At 39.1% G+C, this 6,000-nt stretch overlaps 1 protein-coding gene across 5 annotated transcripts in view; it reads left to right on the top strand.

Moving 5' to 3' along the window:
• The first annotated feature begins 3,805 nt into the window (after window positions 1-3,805).
• LOC131775141 (uncharacterized) overlaps window positions 3,806-6,000 on the top strand; it is a 36,905-nt gene continuing 34,710 nt past the window's right edge. For all 5 annotated transcript variants that reach the window (XM_066167724.1, XM_066167722.1, XM_066167723.1 and 2 more), the window contains exon 1: window positions 3,806-4,032. The gene's annotated coding sequence lies outside the window, so the exon portion shown is untranslated. The remainder of the gene's footprint in view (window positions 4,033-6,000) is intronic.

Below are 6,000 nucleotides of genomic sequence, written 5' to 3'. Positions count from 1 at the left end.
CTAAGATTTTTATAATCTCTAACTAGTAACAAACTAAGCCACACCATCTGCAAAACTATTTAGCTAATACGATGGAACTTTCAAACTGTTACCAGTGAGTCTCGGTGCTGAATTAGGATGATGAGCTTCGCCTTTTACTGGCGACGTACAATTATCCGTGGAGTTTCGACTCTAATTATCTCCACTCCATTATTTTAAAACCCATTGCTACCAAACCCTTCCCTACTTTCAGGTCTTCTAACCACACACCAAACCCTGGTCCCCAATTCGTAACCTTCACTAGTGACGGGCGTTCTATTTGCCGCAATTTTAACAATTCAAGGGGCTGATGCATTCACAATTGTGCATACTAACACGTATGCAATCGCCGCGTCAGGACGAAAAGCTTGCGGTCTTAACCACTCAGGTTTCGTTCATGTTGCACAATCTTCATTGCAACAGCAAATTAAACCGGCCACGCAAAATTTACTAGCGCTCCTAAGTTCACCACTTAACACAAAGCTATGGCTACACGAACTCGCGGGGGACGAGGACGAGGACGAGGCGTTTTTGGCAAATGGCATTATTAACGGCTTTCAATTGGTGGACCCTAATACGCAATTCACGAAGTAAATATGTGCAATTATAAATCGGCTACTAATCCCACCTTTAAATTGTTGGTGGAAAAAACCGTTCGCAACGAAATTCAGCAAGGAAACTACGTGATTACGGCTACGAAACCTACGGTGGTATGTATATATACCAACTGGAAAATTGAGCACCCTCATCTGTTATCCTTTTATTCCGTCGTAACTAGGGACGCTTAGGTTACGCTGCGGCAGCCAATTTGGCTCTGACTGATCACATGTCGTCTCAGGATCACTCCTTCGTGTTTTCTAGGTGCACACGACCCTCGGTTGGCCTCTCAAAACTTATCGCGACACCTACGTGAGGTTCTGCCTCTACATGGGTTACACTCCGGTCCCAGTTCAGCTTGATCAACTGCTTCCATGCACCGCTCTCCTAGCCTGCAGTCTTAAAGCTCCGTTCAAAGCTACCTGAACATCATAGGTCTATTCTTCAGAAGGACTTTGGCCTGCCCAACCCGCTGCTCGATAACTGGCAGCTTAAGTCACTGATCACTGGTATCAATCGATCTAAAGGGCTAACGAAAAGCCAGAAACACCCCATCTCGTCCTCTATGCTCTTACAGCTCCATGATCGGCTTAATTTGGAAAGTAGCATCGAGGCTTCGTTCTGGGCTATTTGTTTGGTTGCCTTCTATGGCATGTTTCGGAAATCCCACCTTTTACCCATGTCGCCGACCTCCTTTGACCCGCGTAAGCAACTAACTAAGGCTGATTTTAAAATCTTCCCCCGGGGGGTTCTCACTAATATTCGCTGGAGTAATACCATTCAGTATCGTGGGCGCGTAGAAATCTCACTTCCCTGCATTCCGCGCTCTCCGTTGTTTCCAACGGCAGCCATCGTCAACGCGCTTCGCTTTACAGCCTCGGGTTCTAACAGGTGCTCTCAGACATTTAACTGGTCGGACGACCGCCAGCTTGTTCACGGTTTTTCCTGTGGATCTTTTGCTTCCTTTCTGTGCAATCATCTTGCATCGCTCGGTTTTGACCCTAAGCTTTTCGCGGGCACTCCCTTCGCAGGGGTGGGGCATCATTTGCTTACCAATGCGGTGTTCCCATTGAACTGTTTAAGGCTCTCGGCGAATGGCACTCCGACACCATTCTCATCGATTTAACCATGCCTTTAACAGGTCGGCTTCATTCCGCTTACATGCTTTGTAAAGCCATTCTACGACATAACCCACTACACCCTCACACTAACTAACACTTCCCCTCCTCCTTTTCTGAGTTCGGACCGTTGGTTTAGTGTACTCGTCCCATATCTTAGTGATGTAATAGTCTAGTGTGTTATTTACGTAGGATTTATTCATTTAATAAACTGTCTGGTCCCAAAACAAGCCTCTTTCTGTTGTGGTGTTTAGGTGAATATTAATCTCTATTAGTATGAATCTAGACATCGATAACTGAGAGGCCTGAACTGGGTACAGGCAGGGTGCAAATAAGTATTTTCCCTTTTCTTTAAGATTGAGCAATTTGTTTAGCATATTAGTCATCAGACTTGGGTAGAGATAATGGCTATTCATGCATTAATTGCGAAATTACTTTAGTATTACCGCTTACGTATCTGTGCACGTGTTATTAGTAATCTAGCAAAGAAGCAAGCAACAAGTTTATTTCTAGCTTCAAGAGAGTTCTAGTTTCCCTCCCACCCACACCATCGACAGTTTTGAGTGTGTCTTAATCTCATTCCTGTATGTAATCTACTCTTGATTACTGGACCGTTGGTTTAGTGTATTCGTCCAATATCTTTGTTATGTAATAGTCTAGGGTATTATTTGGGTAGGATATATACATTTAATAAACTGTCTGGTCCAAAAACAGGCCTCTGTATGTTGTGGTGTTTAGTTTTATGGTCAACCCATTCCCATTCTTATTTCATATGGAAACGAATCAAATTTGATTTTGTGACTTATAAGTTTCTTTTTCTGCTTAAGTCTTAACATAATTTAGTCTGACATTCCCCTCAAGTTGCTTGGAAAGAAGTCTCCCTTGAGTCTGTTCTTTCTTTCAACAAACGACTTTGATCACAAATGGGAGAGTAGATTGTTTGCCAGCACCACTTTTTTGAAGAAAGGAAGGGATTTTTTCAATAATTTCTCATCTATTAACTTACAAATTTATTTCAATGTGTATTTCTGCATTTTTTGTATTACTTGTATGAAATTAAATTAAAGAATTTGTACATGTAATGTATTGATTCTACCACATGCTGATCTGTTAAATGTTTGGATTTAGTTTCAAAATTAAAAGGTCATATTCTAAACAAGTGATTTCAAGATTTTAAAGTTAGTTAGCCTGTGATAATGTTAGTAGTGAAATGGCAACAAGTTTATGTCAAATTTTGGAAATGAAACTTTACTTAAAAAACATCAGTTAGAAAGGTTATCAGAGATATAAAAGGGTATGAATAACACTTTCCAGTGACGATTTAATGTGTACTGTAAGAGATTTATTATATATATGTAGGAAAAATATTTGGTTTTTAGTAAGAATCAAGAATGACTCTTTTATTTCAAGAGCTAAAAGAGAAAGCCAACCGTAGAACTACCAGAATTCAGTGTGATGTTTATGCTGCCCTAAATCCTGAAGCCCTAACAGTTTCTTAAGGAAAGACTTTTTTTAAGCAGCCAACCCCTCCTTAAGTATAGGGTGACGTGTCTCGTAATTCAAGAATGGTATTGCGTCATCAAGTTGGTTGGTAAAAAGCAGATTCCTAGTTTCTTATTGAGCTATAACAGGCCAAAAAGGTTTTTTTATCCCCAGCTTCCTAGATATTTTAGAAAAAAATTGAAAGATGTACGAAATGAGGAAATTACCCCCAGACATGCAGTATACTGCAGATAACCAAATTATAACTCCCAATTTCATGAGTAATTCTCTATAATAAAGATGAATTGTCCGCTTCATTTTGTTGTAATATTATCAAATGAGTGTCAGTATTCGTAGGTTATCATTTAACTGCATTCCAGTATCCTACCCATTTAGCCCCCAAAGGACGTTTTCAGGCATACTCTCTAATCCACCGTCCCGTAGTCCACTGACCGCATATCAATGGTCAATTAATCATGTGACCAAATTAATCATGTGACAAAATTAATCATGTGACCAAATTAATCATGTGACCAAATTAATCATGTGACCAAATTAATCTTGAACTACACACCCACCCATAGCGAAATTTACTCTCACCTTTAATGCGGAAGGGTTATCTTTCGCTGAGCTGACTTCTTAGCGAGGGAGCGTTTGCATCAATCATGGTTTGAGTTCCATATTTCTTCAGCTCGCAATCATGTCTTCGAGTGATTAGTTCACCAGCGAAGTTGTGGTCATTCCTTTTAGAGGCTTTTAACAGTGGAAACTAGTGGCAACAATCAGCAACAGTTTACACGTCATTTAGTAGTCAAAGGTATGTGTTTGAGGAAATTACAATTTCTGTTTCAGGACCTGTTCGATGCCACTTTCAGATATAAAGATTCTCTTGATATCTGCAAATGTGTGCATGTAGGTTGCCTTTAAGCTATTTATCGTGAGGAAACATGCAAATTTGAAATCTCAGATTCCCAGCGTTCGTGGCGCTTTACAAACGTGCTGAGTTTGCAACCTTTTGCGTCGACTGGAAACTCGCGTAAAGCTCTTCTTCTTTGTCAACTCAAAGTTATTTCTTCCGAAGAAGTCCAGTAAATTAGAGATGTATCTAATTTTGCCAAACTTTCTCAATTCAATGTACGTCAGAAGGGTGACTTGATGTGCGTGTTTTCCCGGAATTTGCATTGTCTGTGCCTTCGTTGTATTGCATGAATTTACAACTGTGAGGTGTTATAGACGAGACGGTGCGAAAAAACGAGGTACCATGAATTGTGTACGTTTTCGGTCCATTTGTCCGAATAACAGACGGACTATCCATTGTCTGTGAAACACTTTAATTTTAGGATTGTGGAATTTCGTTCAGTTGAAATGCTTAGATTTCCACGCATGAGAGATGTTTCAAATTGAAATCTCATTTTTAACATACTAAGAAGATATTTGTGGAGGATAACTCGTTCATTTAAAATATGGATTTATTTTCCATAATCAGCAACTCACTCCTGAAGTTGAAGGCAGAGTAATTACAGCTGTAAACTTCTGGATTGTGTCACAAAGTTTGATTGTCAGCTTACATGTACATATCATAGAATATTTTCAAACTATAATGTCTCAAATAAAACATCTTATTAAAAATTGTGATCAGATTCCTTCACGGGAATGAAGACCCAACCTTGTTTCTAGGGTCCTTTATCTCTTCCTGCCTTAAGAAAGTACCCTGGTTGTTGGTCATGTGTCTGTCCGAATTTAGAAAGAGCTCATGTGAAAAATCTCTTTTGTCCCTGCCAACTCAACAGATAAGGTGAACATACAGTATGTAAATATTTTTTAGTTCAATCAACTTATTTAATCATGCACTTTGTTAAATTACTTTTGGGATGTGATCAGAGGAGGTTTTTCTGGACATGGATTTGTGCATTTGGAGTTCCCTATTTGTCAATCTTGTAACTTTTTCACACCTTTCACACTGCTGATTTTTCATTTACCTTGGATTGAATCACTAAACATAAGCTGTGGGAATTTGTTTGAGATCACCAATTTACATTTTTAAATGATCCAGCCTCTATGGATGTTAGTGACCAACCACTCCACAAATATATGGCAATGTGTTTTCTAATTCAAAAATGCTGTTGTGTCATCCGGTTGGTTGGTATAACGCAGATTCCTAGTTTCTTGAGAATAATGAGTGATTACACACTAATGAGGGGTGGATACTTCAGCAGATAAAAAATTTGCTATAGAGCATTGTTTTAAAAGAGGATTTTGATTGTCATCAGTGTTTTCATAAAATATCATGGTATTTCTATCCATGTGAAGACTTTGAAAAGAAGGCTCAGTCAGTATTAAACTACAATTTGGACCATGTTTTGGATTTCAAAAATACATTGGTATTGTTTTTTATCGGATTCAGCAGAATCCTGTGGAAGAATCCTGTTCTCTGCAACTGCTTAACCCTCTAACTTGTGAAAGTGATTAATAAGTCACTTCTTCCAATATTATTCATGCCTTATCCAGCAAACAGGTAATGAGGATACTTAATCTTACCAGGTAGAGACTGTTATCTTGATCTAACAACAAATTCTTGTGACTAATTTATAAGGAAATGTGTAGTAGCCACAGGGGAGAATTAACAATCCAATGTTGGGAGTTGAAGGGTTAAATTACTCGACAATTTACACACCCACCCATAGCAATATTTTCTCTCACAGTCAGTGCGGAAGACTGAGCTGACTTCCTACCGAGGGAGCGTTTGCATCAATCATTGGTTAAGTTTCATATATATCCAGCTCGT

This window comes from Pocillopora verrucosa, chromosome 5 (assembly GCF_036669915.1).
Source record: "Pocillopora verrucosa isolate sample1 chromosome 5, ASM3666991v2, whole genome shotgun sequence".
Lineage (NCBI taxonomy): Eukaryota > Metazoa > Cnidaria > Anthozoa > Scleractinia > Pocilloporidae > Pocillopora > Pocillopora verrucosa.
The sequence above is the reverse complement of the archived record's forward strand: the minus strand, read 5'-3'. Positions and strand labels throughout refer to the sequence as shown.